The 18,672-nt window shown below is 45.4% G+C and overlaps 1 protein-coding gene across 1 annotated transcript in view; it reads left to right on the top strand.

The window, feature by feature from the left end:
* The first annotated feature begins 4,118 nt into the window (after window positions 1-4,118).
* Window positions 4,119-18,672, top strand: part of LOC135391454 (antizyme inhibitor 2-like) — a 75,397-nt gene continuing 60,843 nt past the window's right edge. The window contains exon 1 of the mRNA XM_064621711.1: window positions 4,119-4,254. The gene's annotated coding sequence lies outside the window, so the exon portion shown is untranslated. The remainder of the gene's footprint in view (window positions 4,255-18,672) is intronic.

Below are 18,672 nucleotides of genomic sequence, written 5' to 3'. Positions count from 1 at the left end.
TTTGGCATTTTTTCTTCAGCGTCCCTTTAAAGTGACGCCGTTTTCATTCCTATAGGTATACTAGAGTGCCCAGACTTTACGCGTGCTAGCGATGAGGGCTGTGACGCGAATGAAATGGCACCAGTAAGGCTGCGAAGTCGCGAGAAAAAAATCACGTCGCGAAGACGGCGCCACCTTACCCCCATTCCATCTGTGGACTGGTTGATCGTACGAAGCTCCGGGAACCTACTTTCGTCTTCACTTAAGGGCGTCTCCAACATATATTTTTTTCACTCAAATCAAGAAATATCATCGGAGGACCTACGTCGATTTAAAATGGAATTACCCAGTTGCCAGTAAGGACCACAGATTTATTTTCACAGCTGATACGATGCATTACCTGTTCAATAGTAGACAAAAATTCATAAACTGGACCAAAGGGGGGGGATAGATAAGTCTAACAACAAGATTTACATTAGATTTTTAGCTTTTTAGATAATATTAAAGTGCGGTAAATTTTTTAGGTGTGCGACATAATACCTTCCTGATAATGTTTTTTTCTTTTCTCAATAGTTTTAACATGTACCACAAAGCCTGCCGTCGTGGCTACGCTCTCGGTTCGCCGAAGAGAAGTGAAGTGGGTTTGGGGAAGTAGCTATATCCTTCATATATCCAGAGTGTTTTTTCTGCAAAGTGTCGCTAAAGATGCCGTGTGACAGCACGCGAATGACGCCAAGTGCGAGTGTCACTCGTTGAAAGTTACACTAAATTAGTGCGTGCGACGGGTGTATAAATCGCAGACTACGACATTACAATTCTATTTACCCTCAAAACTGTGACATGTAGTACATTGTGCGGATGTGCAGTGAGTCACTTCTAGCAATATACCACAACCGTGTATGGTCGGAGTTGTCCGCAAACTGAGGTCACTCGTATTGTGTTGTGGAGCCCTCACCGCTAGCTATGTGTCATGGAGCTGCTACTTTTAACACAGGGTTGGGTCCACATGACATTGCAACCACGTACGCTTAGGTGTTTGATCGTTGTGGTTGAGTGACGGCTGTTTCCTGTCCGCTGCAATAGAGGGACCATGGTCTGCTACAGCAAGCATCTTTGAGTATAAGCAGGAGAAAGAAAACGCTAGCGTGGTGTTCAGATGTGTATAATGCGCCCAGGTGGAAAAGCTCGTCTGTGCGTCAAGGAAGTCAACGTCCAATTTGAAAAAGCACATCAAGGAATGTTTACTAACTTCTCGTTCCGGGCAAGCATAGTTCTTTTTGTAACAAACCTGTAGAGCTTTTTAGTGGTAGGCATGCTTTGTGCTTTATTTGCTGTAAGGGAAGAGAAAAAGATACGCGGGATATCGACCGAAGCGGCTGTTAGTAAATCTGTAAAGATGTTTTTTTTTTCCAAATTATAGCCAGACACATAACACAACAGACCTACGCGTCACCTCCATTGCACGTCGATTTATTATTTTTTATGCTTACTTGCGTAGCATACATGTCCAAACGTCTCGTTTGAAGTACGTCACCAAACATGCTGTTCCTTCCATTCCTAAAAAGTAGAACATGGAGTATCGCGTTACTTTTTACGGGTAACGATAGGGGTATTCCGCTAATTTTAGAAACGTGTAACGATATTGGGATTTCGTTACTTTTTGCTCAGATATACACTCTTAAACCCGTACCTTTTATTCTAACTTTTAGAAACATGTAACTTCTATATAGACGTAGATTCCGAGATTTCTTACAGGTTACACCACTGTAACGTATATTTAGAGGTTAAAAGCGACCAAAGTCATGTCTTTACAACACGAATAGAAGTTACATCTCGGAAAAAACAAAAACATCTTGTTGTAACTTATAAATGTACCCTCTACTCCGGCACTGTAACTTCTAAGCGAAATCTCCAACGATAATTTCTTTGTTAGTTTCTTATCGTTTGTTTTCCTTCTGTTTTGCAGCATAATGCCGCGTTTCAGCCGCCCATTCGAGACGACAGTTGCGAATCTACGCTGTTATTTTTTATCTGTTTCAGCGTCATCTATACGTCGACTGCATGTTATCAATGCTGTATGCACACAGATTATAAGTTCGCAGTCTGGAATACTGTTAGTATGTTTCTTCCTAAAGGGTGAAAAACCATTGTCAATGCCGCAACCACCAAGATTTCCGATTTCGCTGCGTAGCCGAGCCTGGTCTAGGTCTGTCCACACTGAGAGCGGTTTCCTTGAAACGCTTAACGCTCGTCGTCCGTCCGTTAACAAGTGTAATCTGTTTTAATCAGTGGTTTTCCTCGCGTTTATCATAGTATCGTCAGGAACAACGGAAAAGCTAGATGTCGCTAGCAAACAAGGATATTTTCGGTGTTCTCAGGGGAAACTGTAGTGAGTGCGAAGACTGCAAAGAATATATAACCCAAAACGAACGTCATCCACCGCAGCCCTAATTCACACACTTCATACACTCGGTAAGTGTACATTTTGTGCTAGGTACGTGCGTTATTTTGATAGCAAGAGCTCTTAGCGCATGTTTGTTGTGATTATGGCAAGCGTTTTGCGGTCCTGCATATGAACGCCACTTACGCTTGCTACTTTTCTGCTCTTACTTGGTCGCCAGGTCAATACACCGGCGTGCATTTTGCGAGCTGCGGATATATGCATCGAGATATATAATTCGCAGCTTCCTACTTGTTGTATTCTTACGATATCCTAAGACTCAATCGCGGAGTGAACGCCTTCCCGCATTTATGCTGCTCTCTCAGCGTACCTTGTGCTTTGTACGGATTTGAATGGTTCCGTAAATATTACTTTCATTGCCCAAACTTTTGTTCCCAGGATCCCACATGCAGGTTCACATACCGTCACCAGCGCAAAATGCAGTACCTCACAAGCTCGTCCCAGAGCGCCTCCAACGCTGATAACGCAGTAATGTAGTGTCTCCTGCGTTACTGTACTCTCATACTCCTCAAGGTTGTGTGCGTTTTATGTAATACTGTATTGCCCTTTGCGCTCGCCTCTGCAACACGAATGTGGAATAAATTTTTTTCTGCTGCAATTCTCCATTTCGTTGGGTCTGTTCAGCTTAGCAAATATAGGTCAGTTGTTTTGACTCGCTGGCTTCCTCGCACTTTTATGCATTGCTTCTCACTTAGAAGATAGTTCTTTTTTCCACATACCTTTGGTAAAGCGATCATGGTTTCTCCTCACATCAGAATCGCACTTGTGCACAATGTGTCACCTCTAGATAGACTTCTGTTTTTGTAATATACATATGTGCAAGATCGTATTTTGGTACCTTGGTGTGTTCTGTAAATGTCTGTCCATATCCCACGCACAGGGTGTTTGTTTTTATTCGCATCATAGCAGCGCTCATTTGACAGGTGGGTTGTGTTAATTTTCGCAAATTAACCCATCCGTAGTTACAAACATTTCCGACATTTCCTGACGCATGTGTTTGTAACTACGGATCGATTAATTAGCAAAAATTCACATAACCCACCTGCCAAATGAGCGCTACTTTGTTGCGAATAAAAATGAACATCCTGTATAAAAAGCCGCACGTTGGCGTAACCTTTACGGGCAGGTGCTGGATTGAAGGCCGTAACCTCTAATTAGTGGGTGTCTTTGTAACTTTTATAAAAGGTACTGCTCAGAGGGTACTTGGTAACTTCTGAAATAGAGGGTAAAATATTGCGAATTTTTACCCTTTACTAAAGGGTACCGAGTTAAGAGCGTAGCGCGTGCCGGTATTACGCTGCCTTTTTCGGGTAGCGGGTACAACACTGCTCTTGTGCTACGTATGCAGCAGACAGCCCGAGCGGTATGTTGTCTGACGAAATCCAGATTGTGTTAGAAGCGTTCACTAACTGGTCAGCTCCGGTTCTGTAACCACCCCTTTGTCTCCCTTCATTGTGTTTGGAAAGGAAGTACATATGTACTAAGCTCCTCGCATCCGACTACGTACTTGTTTGTGGATCCCGTGGTATACATCTTACTAGTTCGTTGGTCCCTGAGGTCTGATAGAAAGTAGCTCAAAGTACAACAGCCCTCCTCACGGCTCGAAGGGCATTCCTCGCAATCCGGGAGACTGGCGCGTGCTTCCAATCAGATAACCATATCCTGTAGAGTACCAGGCATTGTCCCGGTGTCGATCTTGACTCATTCTGCCTTTTTGACACAGCACTTTTTGTGGCCAGCGCAGTTGTAACAGTGCGACAGCTGTGATAAACTTACCTGCTCCTAGTCCTCAAAGATCACCAGGAAATGCTCAAGTAAGTATATCGTCGTGCAGTGCATACAAGAAAAAAAAAAGAACGCGTATTAACTGAGAACTGTTGCAATTACGCAACAGGTGCAATCGTAAGTTATATACCCCTGTTACACAGGCTAATTTAGTGTCATTTTCGTGAAGTGCATTCCTCCAAAGTGAATGTCACTCTCACTACGTGCTGCCTACACGGCTGAAGTAAGTGTCACTGGATGCTAACGAGAGTAATAACATATTTTTCGGTCAGCCGAAGAGAAGTGAAGTGAGTTTGGGGAACTCATTCAATTGTTTGCGCACTTTCTGCCGAACGTCACTAAAAGATGCCGTGCGACAGCGCAAGCATGACACTTGCACATACACTTGTAAATAAGTCCCCCTGACAGGAGTATTAACCTTCACAGACGCAATCGTTTCGATGCAACTATACCTCTCGTTTCAAGCAAGTAGAATTAACACACACAAGAAAATATGGATTTTAATGTAACGTGTCGGTTTTTAATGTAACGGTTTCAGGAACTATAATCCGAGTTTTGGCATCAAATACGGCCGAAGGACATAAAACTTTAACTGCGGACGTTGTTTTGCACGAGACCAATGTCGTCGTGGGACTGTATCTTGTTAGTTCTAGCTGCGGGTTCTTTACATACGTGACTGGCGGGAAACAGAATTCAATGATTGTAGTGCGCTGAGATTGCAGTGCCTGCTACAGAACCCATCAGATGAAAAAAATAATAGATACGATAATAATAATAATAATAATAATAATAATAATAATAATAATAATAATAATAATAATAATAATAATAATAATAACTAGTTCTCGGCGTCACTTAGGAGGAGGTGGCTGAGGTGAATCAATGAACTAATTTTACTATTCAACGTAGTCATGTAAAACAAAAAATAGGAAGTTTGGTCCTTCAAATAACGGGTCCCGTGCACGACATCAATGACGTCATCTTTGCTGGAAAACAGTGCGCCAGAGAGTTCTTTGGAGGGCGTCGTCAGGCGAGCATCGTGAACGTTTCACCACAGAAAAGCTCCAGTAGTAGAGGGCAGCCATCGGCAGAGAAGCATGGTATGGGGGGCGCATTGCCTTGATCGAACAGGGCCCCCTACCAGAGCGTACTGCGTTGTTCGGCATTGGTGACACCGTTGAACGTCCGCTAGTCTTGAAGCGTGCCCTAAGGTTGTCACCTGCACTCTTAAAAATGAACTTCACCGCATAGCACGCTCCTAGCCAACCATCACCTCGAATGATATCGTTATCTGCCCTGATTTGTTGAAAACGGAAGGCGTACGCCTTTTCTGTGACAATTATGAACAGCATAAGTGTCACAGAAAAGGCGTACGCCTCCCGTTTCCAACAAATCAGGACAGATAACGGTATCATCCGAGGTGATGGTTGGCTAGTTGCGTGCTATGCGGTGAAGGTCATTTTTAAGAGTGTGTCTGGATTTCACCCGAAGTGTTCGGGAATTCAAGGCTTGAGGACTATCTAGCTTCTAACAATCTTCGGTCACATGTTGGCAGTGCCACATAAGGCTGTTAATGAGACGCAACTCTATTAACCCCCCCCCCCCGAATTTTCTGTAATGGCCCCGTGATTTTGTTTCTGAGAAAAGTACTGTTCGGCGCCATTCCATATGCCGCCACGGTACCATCCATAGAAACCTTGGTCGTTTTCAGCGATTTTAAAAGCGACCTAGCCGCGTTTCGCCTGGTGAACAAAACGAGCCCCTGTTATACAGGACGTCGTCATAGCGTAAGCCACGTCACTTAACAAAGGTCACCAAGCTCCTACTACACCAAGCGGCTACTCTGGATACAGCGCCTCGTCGGCATACGCCGAACGAATTAGCTGACCCCGTCTGCGCTCTAGGAACAGGGGGGGGGGGGGGTCGAAGTAGCTTGCCGTTGTTGGCCGCACCCAAGTGAGCATCGTCACGACTACAGCCAAAAAGAAAAAAATGTGGGGAGAAGAGAGTTGACGATTTCAAAGTGAGGCATAGGCAGGATGAACGATTGTGATGGGGCAGAGGTGCACTGTGGATGAGAGGTACACTAGAGTGGTCTCTTCGCGAGACCAGTTTCTTGAAGAAAACGCACAAGGTGCGAGATTTTGTAAGTCGTTCTGCATAAGAACGTTCAGGTAAGAGAGCATCCGTCAGTATGCCGGGCCTAGAGTGGGAAAGGTCAGTTTCCCGCATAGTATGGTATGCGCGGCATTCTGTCAGGATATGTTCGATAGTTTCCGGATGAGGACAGTGACCGCAACTGGGATCATCCCTGGAGCCGGTCTTGAACATTTGCGAGTTCGTGAACGCAGATCCGGTGCGTAACCGATGGAGCATTGTCTGCATGAATCGGGGAAGGTCTTTCGTGGGAAGAGAGGGTCGATGATTTTGCATGATGTCCTGTATGCCACACTCTTAAAAATGAACTTCACCGCATAGCACGCTCCTAGTCAATCATAATGTCGAATGATATCGTTATCTGTCCTGATTTGTTGAAAACGGGAGGCGTACGCCTTTTTTGTGACAATTATGAACAGCATAAGTGTTACAAAAAGGCGTACGCCTCCCGTTTTCAACAAATCGGGGCAGATATTGATATCATTCCAGATGATGGTTGGCTAGGTGCGTGCTATGCGGTGAAGTTCATTTTTAAGAGTGCAGGATGACGCACTTCAACTATAGCTGTTTCACGGTCATGTGCCTGTCGGTGTCGGCCGGGACTGGTAAGGACAGAACAGAACAGAAGTTCACCCACATAGCACGCTGTGCGCCAACCATTGTCGCGAATGATAGGGTTGCCGCTTTTGATTAGGAGAGAGGGAAGCGTACGCCTTTTTGTGGCAATTGCCACAAAAAGGCGTACGCCCCTCTCTCCTCCAATCAGAAGCGATAACCCTATCATTCGAAGCAATGGTTTTCGCACAGCGTGCTATGCGGTGAAGTTATGTTTTTAGAGTGTGGAATTTGACGCCCACCGAAGCACGCACATGCGGAAACTCTACTTCAGCGTGTCTGACGCGAAACATGGGCTGGGTGTCAAGCGAAGCCGCATAATAAAAAGTGGGCGGTCGAACAATGAGGTTGCCAATATGACTGCTCCATAGAAGAGACTCCAACCTCATGCATTGAATGCACACGTCAGTATCACTGGAGCCGCCGTTTCGTCCGAACATTCTCATTCGCCAAGGCTTTTCCACCGTGTTGATTCCTGGCAAATTCCGGCCAGCTGTGTTGCATTCTCTGATTTCATTCATCAAGGTGCTCGGGCAGCACATGCCTATCTGTACATAAAGTAGAGTTTTTCGTCACTTTAGCGTAGACTAAGGCAACATCTCCATATTTTTCTTTTTCTAACCGCTCATTCAACTAGACACTGAAAAGATGATTGTTAAGATACCTTGCAGTTATTCTTGAATGGTGTCCTCTAATTCCTAGCTTTGGTTCCTGTACTCCTCACTGATGCTTATGCTTAGAGTGGTAGCAGGGCGTGCTGTGTAGTGGTCAAGCCATCATTCATGTTCAAACTAAATCCAGCAACAACAGCAAGCGGTTCGGTCTTGATTCGGTCCTTTATGCTTTATTATTTGATCTTTGAGTCTGTACGCCCGCTAAAAACCGTACGTACAGCTCAGGTCGACAACAAATTTTACCTAATGCACAGGGAGGTTTCGGTCCTGCTCGCTTTTATGCAGATTAGAGAACAGGATGGCAAGTTAGGGCAGAACGGCTGCAATGTATGTGGGTGCCTTCAATATCATATTTACAGTCCCTCAGCATACAGTCACACTGCAAATTCCGACAGTCACCACTAACAGGCAAGCTTTCTGTACATCGTTTCGTCGGCGCTTGTTACGCAGAGGAAACCGTGTTTATCTATCCATTGTCACACGCCAGAAGCTTATCTTAGCAAGGGGTCGTGCTATGCCAACTAGGTTGATGACGTGTAACACACGGATTGGACAATCCCACAGGTGTGTTGGCGTGATTCATGGGCAGCCTGTAGCGTGTTACTGCAATAGATTGCATCGACAGCAGGTGTTGCGGAAGACATGGACTTTTGTTCATCGTCTAGCGATATGCGTAGCAGTTGTTATGAGCCATAAAAGTTGCGGCGCGTGCCTCGTCGCGCCGTTGGGGATGTCTTCATTGACACCGTCGGTGGCGGACGTCCTGGATCGAGTAAATATTGATGACAAATCAACAGATAACACACGTCCGCCGCCGGACAGCACTTCTGACATTTCCGCTCCCGGGCTGACTGTGTCGCCATCTTCAAAGCCATTTCTATTTGAACTTCGATATAGTGACTGTCCCTACACAGCGAAGCCGTGTCCAGTACGATAGAGGGATAGAAGGTATAGGATGATGAATCGTAATAATATTGCGTGGGACGAACCTCATTTACTCCTACGTCATGAAAATGATTTTATCATGGTTTAAGAGGTTGATATATCAGACGGCTGCGAAGTTGAATAAAAGTAAAACAATAAAACGTGGGCGACAGGATACAGGAAAGTTAACAAAAACTAGTTTATTGAATGGGTAATTTAACACAAAGGTTATAATATGCTACGAAACGTTTAAAAGAACGCTCGACGTTTCGACAGTAGCGCTGTCTTCGTCAGCACAAAAATTGACTTTTGACAGAAGAGGACTTTCTGTCCTGACGGAGACAGTGCTACTGTCGAAACGTCGACCGTTCTTTTGAACGTTTCACAGCATATTATAATCTTTGTGTTAGATTGCCCATTAAATAAACCATTTTTTTGTTAACTTTCCTGTAATCTGTCGTCCACGTCTTATTTTTTACATATATATGTATATATGGTTATAAATTAGCCGGAGCTCTTTGGCTGTACGTATAGGATATGTTTGTAAGTGCTCAAACGTCGTCATGCTAGTACGCAGGCAGGCAACGTTTGAGCGGATGGCGTCAGAATGTCACGTAGCACGTGATTCCTCCTGTCAGGGTGCGCTAACACACAACTGAAAGCCCAGTGCAAAGCCAGTGAAGTATATACGGTTGAAAATTAGCCGGAGCTCTTTGGCTGCACGTATAGCATATGTTTCTAAGTGCTCAAACGTCGCCATGCCAGTACTCGACAGCTGTTTCGACTTGATTGAAAATGCTGTGAAATCACCCTACCTCTCATCCAAATGCGCCAATACGTCGTGCGTCGTGCGTCCCGTATATATTTATATATATATATATATATGGAAAAAATAGCCGGAGGCCGGAGCTCTTCGGCTGCACGCATAGCATATGTTTGTAAGTGCTCAAACGTCACCACGCCAGTACTGGACAGCTGTTTCGGAATCACGTGCCACGTGATCTTCAGACGCCATCCGCTCAAACGTTGCCTGCCTGCGTACTGCTGATGATGACCCAATAAGGCCGAAACAGCTGTCCAGTACTGGCGTGGCGACGTTTGAGCACTTACAAACACACACACGCACACACACACACATACACACACACTCCCGACTTGAGTGCACCAAAAGAGGGGCGCTTAGCTAACCCACCCATCGTCGTCTGTGTCAGGAGCAGGGAGGCCGCCACAGGTACTTCCCTGCCTGGACACAACGGCATCTGTGCAGGAGTGGAGGGAAGTTGGTGAATTCGCAGTGCACACGAAAGGTCACGACGTGTGTTGCTGTTGCCGGTGATGTTCTTCATGGGGACGGGGTTGAGGTTGGCCACAGGGGTGGCATCCAATATATCGCTCCGTAGTCGAAAGCGTGCTGGGCGAACGCAATGCATCCTGGTCGCACGTCACAGCAAACGTCAAGGCACACGTGACCTTAAAGATGGCGGCACCCGTGATCGGCGGCCAAACCGTTTGTAAACAATGCGATTATTGTTTCTGCATGACGTTTTGGATGTTTTTCGATCACGGTAATTATTTTTATCCGATAATCTCGCAGTAAAACGCGCAGTTTTACACATAAAGCCTCGTATTCTTGACAACTTCCAAAGATGTGATGACGACCGCGCGGTAAGACTTACCGGGCCGATGCGATGTACTTAAACTAAGGTGAAATGGGCTACCATGTTGCGGAAGAAGCACCGCATAGTTTACGCTGGCAAAATACGTCATCTCTTGGTGTTAAGACTGTGAAAATATGTCGGTAAGCGGTAAAACGACATGTAAACAAAGCCACATGACCTCAAAATGACGTTTTCTATGACGTGCGACCAGGACAAGATGGCAGTTTTGCCAAAAGCACCCGCTTGAGGGTAGTTACAACAATGGCGGGTTTGTGTCACCCCTGTGAGGTTGGCAGAGTGCGGAGAGGGGAGTGGCGGTGGCGGTGTGGCCCGCGTGCGGAGTCGGCTTCAGGAGGATGACGGCGGCCGTCGGCTCCTTAAAGGGGGTCCAGTGAAGGTGGCGATGTGCGCCATGCGTGATGATGAATGTGGCGATGAATGTGGCAGGCCGCCACACTGTATTCACCTCAACCGTGCATGAGGGCATGATCGAGGTGCCGCATCTGCATGAACGGCATTTGTGGAGAGATCAGTCGTTTACTCAGCAAGTCGAGTTCCGGCAAATCGGTCGGCGTGGGCGGATATACATAGCCGTGGCATGTTTCGAGTGCCGGAACCTTGCCGGCGAGCAGTGAACGTAGACACGTCGAGCAAGCGCGAAACGTGGTCAGGTCGGCGTCGGGTACGAGCTCTGTAATAGCTAGCTCCCACGTGTTGAGGCCCGACGCGAAGACGCGAAGCGAATGGTGGCTTCGAGGGGCGTCGGCAGAGAGCAGCTGCTACGTCTCGCGGTCGAAGAGACTCCTCGACAATATTCCTTTGGTCTGCTGTCCTTTTAGTATCTTCTCTGTTTCCCGCATGGAGTTTCCCCTCATTTCGACAGTTTTGCAGGTCATCACGTTCAACTTTTAATTATCGAAATGGTACAAGAGTCAGGGAATCAAGATAATGCGAAAAACCACTTTTGGGGCGTCGATATCCCTGTAGCGTCACGCTGCTCACCTTCGTTTGTTTACTCATCGCGGCGCCGGTACAGTAGCGAGGTTTGGAGTGAGTGGAAGTAGTAGAAGGTATTTAGCAGATTGGAAGGTATTTACGATAACTGTTCCGAAAATATGGTACGCCAAGTACCTGACTCCTTTGAAGTCGCTTGCATAACGTAGCTGATCTTTGACTTGAAATCTTCCTATTTGTTTTTGTTTGTTTCCCTGGAATGCTTCCGATTTGCTATAAGTCAGTTAATGAGTGCTGCTCTTTGATTCGCATGCCCCGCACGCAGCTCTATCTCGCGCCGTTTTTCCTTTCCACACCCTGTCGCTCTCTGTTTTCTTCCTCTCAGGCTCGAAGAGGAGAAAGTTTTTGTTCCACAGACACGGCGATCTCCTGAAACCTTCCCGTTAACAGCGGCCGCTGTAAAAAAGAAAAAAGAAATAGAGGAACATGGTTTGTCCTCTCCTGTGTGGACAGTTCACATTCATCAGAAGGGTTCAGATGATCTGCAGAAAGTCCTCCTTGGAACCCCTTGTGTGTTAAAAAAAAATCAGTGGTGTAAGCTAAAAAAGGCAAGGTAAAAAAAAGGCAAGATTAGGTAAAAGTGGTACAGTCGTGGTATAAAAAAATCATTTAGTGGTAAATGCGAGAGAAATGCGCTAGCATTAAGTGCCTTTTCCGGTCAAAACCCGATCCACGGTCTAACCTGACTTCCGGTTGTCCACCTTCGGTCTATGTACTTGCATTTAAACTATACTTTCTCGCTTTAATTGCTTTTAATTACTGGTACCTTTTACTCTTACTTACTTCAACTACGTCAATTCGACATCATTTACCTTCATTTAGATTTATCCTCTTCCCTTTACATGTCCACTTATACCTCTGCCTCGGTGAGGCTTCATCATCTCAAACACACACACGCACTTACATACAACTTTTTCCAATTTGACATTCTGACTTCTAATACTGACAACACGTTGTCAGTATGGGCAGTCAACATCCGAGTGAGCAACGGACAACCTGCCGTGCCCATTAAATACCAGCCGGGTCGCAGCCATTTGCGAGCGACACGTGGAGACCTTTCACTTTGTCAGCCATCGTATGTTCAAATCTGGATAAAGAATGATATCATTCAAAATGATTGCTGACTAGGAGCGTCTTATCCAATGATGTTCATATTTTGACTATATAAAAAATAAATTGTCCTAACGAACTTCTAACGTAAACTTCTAACTTATAGCGAATTTTTAATATGTTTCGAAATCGTCACCGTAATGTTTTCTGCTCATACAAATTTGTTTCATAAGTCAGCTGAAAAGAAAACGAAAGCCAATTTGGTAAAATTTTCAGGTAACGTCTCCTATTTATGTTTTGCGCACACCACCTGTCCATAGAGAATCACCGAACGAATGTTTACCAGACTATTTACGTTTTGTCATACTGGTATGACGGAAGACATGCCACATCTTTGGGTCACAGTCAGGCTTGTACGAGATGCTCGAAAAAGTACTTAAAGGGGCACTCCACAACAAAAACGCGTTGAAGAAACAGTCCGTATTTATATACCATTCATACCGTGTGATGTTTCAGTGGACATAATTTCTCATCCCCAGGTGACACAGATAATTAGAAAACGAATATTTTCCTTGGAGTGATTCAGCGCTCCAACACGGAAGAGCAGTGCGACGCCACGCAGGGTACACGAGGATGGAGAGGGAGCCTTCAGGAGTTTTGGTTTCGATTACACGTGACACCTCTCTCGCTTCCCCACTGGCGGAGACATCAGCTGTCAGAGCCTCGTGGGTTTCGGTCACGGTGGTTTCGGAATTTGTAGTGTCCGTTTCTACGCTATCTCTATTCCCTCTTTTCACGTAAAACATGGAATGCAGGTTCACGTGGTTGCAAATTATTGCATTTTACGTTTATCCGGAATAACTTTAGACAAAGTGCCGCAACTCCTTTAGGTCAACTTACCGAGTACCAAGAAAAATATAAGTGAGTACTAAATACTCAACCTTGAAAAGCCTTTAAAGGGACCATCTCAGGAAATTTTTTTTGAACTGGTACCAGTTCAACTGTGTTATCGAACAGCGACCACCCCGACAACACACTGTCATCCCAGGGATACCATGCATGAGCATCCAAGATATGCATATGATAGGCATCCAAGAGCATCATGCATGGACGGGGGTGACATCCCGAGGAGGGTGAATCTGATCCTCAATTAATCCTCAACATGTCATTTTGGCACTAATATAGCGTCTCCACGGTATCCTGAAAGCATTCACAGACGCTATGCGAGGACAAGTTTAGAACAGCGCCAGAGCACTTCTAGGATGAAACATTCTTTCTATTTTTCTTTTATTTTTTTATGTGCTGACGCATTCAATCGTATCAACGTTTTTTTTTTATTGCACATGCCCAGAAAACAGTTACATGCCGATTCGTTTCATATTCGTTAACTGCCGCAATAAAATCTGGCTGCTCATTCCTAGCGCATTCCATAGCGGAAAATAAGCGCAGCGGTTTAAAAAGGAAGCACAGAGAAATATAAAAGACATAGAAAAACCCACTCCGAAAGGTACTAGAATTCTCTTCCGAAGCGAAAACAGATACTATATGAAAGATGAAAGTCACTGAAAAGGTTAGCCAGCTGTAGGATTCGAACCCACATCGTCTGGATTACCGGTACAGGGTTCTACCAATTGAGCTAAGCTAACACGCCTTCTCAGCCACTTCCAGGGTGCGTCATCTGAAGGGACAAACCAGCCACACTCTCTCTCTCATCCTCTTTTCACTCTTACATTTTTCCTCACTCACACACACACACGTTCATACGACGGGATCGACGCAGGCGGCAACTGATGAACATGAAAGAACTGATGTTCTGAGGCTGGAACAACATAGAAGGAACAAATACTGGCTAACCTTTTCAGTGACTTTCATCTTTCATCGTTAATTTCTTAGGCAAATGGAGGCTTTGTATGTATTTCTCCCTTCTATGTTGTTCCAGCCTCAGAAAGATCAGGAAAAGATCTTCCCGGCACAGCACCGCAGGCGGTACTGCCCGACGACCCGAGAACATCAGTTCTTTCATGTTCAGATACTATATGTTGCTTGTTACGCGCCCCTCCGTTAAATGCGAGAGCCCCGCTCGCCTGCAACACAAAACGAATGGTGAGCTGTCCACGTTTCTTTCGATTACGCAAAGAAAAAACACGCCAAGCGAGGAATTGATTGAAGTATCAGCTCTGAATCATTGCAAAGTCTATGTTTCTTACTCCTTTTGTTTTGAGACATTCAGGTAGGACTTTTGAAAGTCAAAAGCAGTGCGGTAGAATCGTACATTTCTGTCCTTTCCACGAGAAATGCTCTATGTATCATAGACGGTCATCCTTTTCAGAGGGAGAGAATTTTACGCTGGACCACCCTTTGCTTCAGAAAAATGTCAATCCGGTCCAAGGATCGACCTAAAAACAAAACAAATGTATTCAGGGAGTCTGGGCAGGTAAACTAAACACAGTAATATTTCTTGTCCCGCTAGCTACCCACAGGGACAGGCACAGGACGTGCCTGAATGACTCTTCACGGACAGTCCTTGAGTGTCACCCTCAGGATGTTCTGGGGATACAGCTCGAAGGACGAGGGCACGATGACACTGAGGGGACATCCTGAGGACCGTGTGTGTTCTTGGGGTAGTTCAAGTGGAACCACTTCAACTGGTCCCAGCTCTGCTGGTACAAGTCGGGACAGGTGGTCCCTGTTCAGTAACACAGTTCACCCAGACCCAGTTGCAACCGGTCCCGGTTGAGACTTGGATCCGTTAGAAACCAGTTGCGACTGGGACCCGTTAGAAACCAGTTGAGACTGGGACCGGCCAGAAACCAGTTGATCAAACTGGTCCCTGTTCGACAACACAGTTCACCCAGTCCCAGTTGAACGGGTCTGGTTGCAACTGGGACTGGGTGAACTGTGTTATCAAACAGGGGCCAGTTTGATCAACTGGTACCATTTAACCCAACTTGTTTCTGGCCAGTCCCAGTCTCGACTGGGAATGGTTGCAAACGTCATCGTTGACCTAGGACCGGTTGAAGTGGCACTTGGAGTGGTCCCTGTTCGGACAGAGTTTAGCTGGTATCAGCCCAAGTGGTATGTACCCTGTCACCGTTTGCAGGATTGCTTTTCCCAACAAAGGCAGATCCAAGGAACTGCAATGCAAAACTGCATTTTATTTGTAGTCAAACATTACACACATTCTATAGTCAGTGACAACTTAAGTCATACAATTGGGACCACCCACTCATCCATGGAAGGCTCCTGCGATTGGCTACCAGCCTTTGCACGACTCTACCGCTTCGCGATGTACTACCCGGATCTCTCTCTCCCCCCAGTCCCCACTTGGCCGCGCAGCACTACATACGCGCGCGCGGAGCTATTCTTGTGCGGGGTCGTGGTCAAATGTATGACTTATGTTGTCATTGACTATAATGTTCATGTAGCGTAACTATAACGTAATTAAATTATAGCAATTGAGGAACTACAGAGTTAAATGGAATAGATAATATTTCGTGTTTGATTGGTGCCTTGCTTGACTGCCTTGTGGATCGTCGAACAGAGTATTTGAGATGCTAATAGCACACGATGGATCGATATTTTCCTTTGAGCCCCAGCAGCTTAAGGTTTCTGGAAAGTTGAAAAGGCACAAGTGAATATGCATTCAATTGTAACATGTAATTGTAGTGTGCTTGGACAGTCACTCAATTTCAGCAGTCGTGGCCCCGGGAAGCACGCGAATCTCTCGTCATTTCCGTTGTGCAGTTGCTGCGCATTTCAACTAAGAGATTCGCCGCCTTTCGGGGGCAATGAGCAGTGATGGCCACTAACTACTTCTACAGTAGTTTAACTATAACTGCTAACTACTTCGCGATGGAGTAGTTTAACTAGTAGTTCAGCTACTTTTCAGGGGAGGTAGTTAAAACTACTTCTTTAACTACTGCAATGTATTTTAACTACATCTCTAACTACTTAACGTTGTCCATCAACACAAATCCCATTCTATAGTGTTCTTGGACACCTAAATATGAATCAGAAGCAATGATAAAAGTGAAGATTTAGTACACATGCACGGCACAATTGCCCTGCACCTCCGTTCTCATCAAACAAGTAGCTCACGGTAAAGTCGGAAGCGCAATTGTGCCGTAAAGCTTGCGGCAAAATCGGAAGTAGTTGGCTCCTGCAATAACCTAACTACTGTAGTTAGCTACTCAAAATAGTAGTTTAACTAGTAGTTGCACACTACATTTCTGCAAGTAGTTGATAACTATACTTTTTAAGTACAATCAGGTAGTTTAAAGGGGCACAAAACAGGTCGACGAACATTCTCCAATTATTATGCCTACTGAAAGAACGTAGCTCACGATATCCAAATATTCTTTTGCTTCTAGCGAGCGTCGTTAATGCGAAACAATGCCATTCAAAGAGCATAATCCGCGCGAGCCTCTCCTTATCCTTAGAACCGGGTCACGTCACTATATTCCAGCGTATGGCAACGCCGAATTCTAGGCGCAGGAGGTGGGGGAGATTTGGCTCTCGTAGCCAATGACGGACCCCACCGAGACAAGCTTCAACTCGCGAGGGAACCGGTTACGGGAACATCGCGGTGACCTCGCGGAGCAATACAGCACAGAAAACATTGTGCGCACGTGAAATAGAATATTGAGGGTTTTTGGTACAGTTTGAACTGGCTACCTTAGTTTGGACAAGTGGGAATATGTTTAGAGTTGACCTCACTTCTCGATATTACAAAAAAAATTAATGTATAAGCACCCCGCATTCTAAATGGCTGATGATGCGCGACGTCAAAATGACGTGCCGCTATTGTCGCCAGGACATCGCAGGGCGGGGCGTGAGGGTGAAAGAGTGCAGTGAATATTCAGTCGGTTTGGAGCCATTATTTACTTTTTTGCGACAACATTTCGTTGAAAACGTTCACCGTCGGCAACGTATCACAATGTATTTAAAAAAAGTGCGCCTCGTATACCTGTTTATTGCCCCTTTAACTAGTAGTTTAACTACATGTAGTTAACTACTGGCCATCACTGGCAATGAGTCCTACTCTGGCGCCCTACGCTGGTTCGAGAACATCCGTGGTGTGAAAGATCTAAAACACGATAATGAACGAAAAAAAAAAAAAAAAAAAAGAGAATGAGAAAAGTTGCTGGTAACGTTAGCATGTTAGCATAAATCGGATAAATCGGATAAAACAGCATGCACTTGCAGATCCACGAATGTGACGCGGAACAAAGAGAAGATGTTCTAGTAGAAGTAATATTTCTAAATGGTGCACAAGGAGAGGGCACTTGAGCATAGTACTCACATTAAAGCGCTCTCCACAGTTGTAGTCGAGCTGTAATCTCATGACACCCGTCCGGCCGTAGTGAAGCTGCTGGTGGTCACTGTACTGTCGCACTGTCGCAACTTACAGACAAATCATTTAGATTATACGACCAACGTCTATGTCGCACATAACGCTAAGAACATCAGCAAAAATCTCTCTTCAGGCATGCTGCTAAGCAAGCGACCGGTACACATGCACCAAGGTATATATAGACAGGTAGCGAAATTCCCATAGGGCCCTGCATCTTCAGATGGCGCCATGATAGAGACTGTCAGCGCCATCCATCCTACTATTTTGTAAATAAATGACGTCAGATATGACGTCAGCAGCATGAATAATAAGCAGTGCATAATCAGCCATGGCGCGTTTGCATTCGCGTACTTCGTTTGCGTTGTATTCCCTTCCCCTTTTCCTAACCGAACAATACTAATCACCCAGGGCAGCAATACCAGACGAGAACAGAGAAAATTAAATCATATCAGGTTTAGTGACACATATCAGTTCTAAATACATAGAGTTATCACAGGTTTTGACAAAGTGTACGTGGTAACCACAAATAAACAGGAAGTTTCACTGAATGTCCATTCCTCATCTAGACCTAAACGTACACGTAGTGATCAGCCGTTTGTATTTCTTCAATGAGTGGTCATAATGGGCCCGTTGCAAAAAAAAAAAAAAAAAAAAAAAAGGAAAACATGGCATTGTTGGTGCACAGCTGATTCGTTAACACTCATCATGGCCGGTCTTGCCATGACTAAACCTCTGTTTCGCAGGACCAGCTACACGAGATGCATAGCACTCATCTGTTCACACGTGTTAATCTTGGTCTACAGCTTCGACATGTGAACGTTGCTTCCTGTTTAATCCAAAGAGTGTACGAACTCCGCATTACAGTACACGGGCACACGAGACGGTTACAAGAATGCACGGACCGTGGCCCTGTGGCACGGACAAACGAGCCTATTGCTGCACATGCGCAGTGGAGCAGGATACGGAAACGTACTCAGGTGGTAGACGATTTCGTATATGTGT

This window comes from Ornithodoros turicata, chromosome 4, assembly GCF_037126465.1.
Source record: "Ornithodoros turicata isolate Travis chromosome 4, ASM3712646v1, whole genome shotgun sequence".
Lineage (NCBI taxonomy): Eukaryota > Metazoa > Arthropoda > Arachnida > Ixodida > Argasidae > Ornithodoros > Ornithodoros turicata.
Note: the sequence above shows the minus strand (reverse complement) of the source record. Positions and strands in the feature narration are given on the sequence as shown.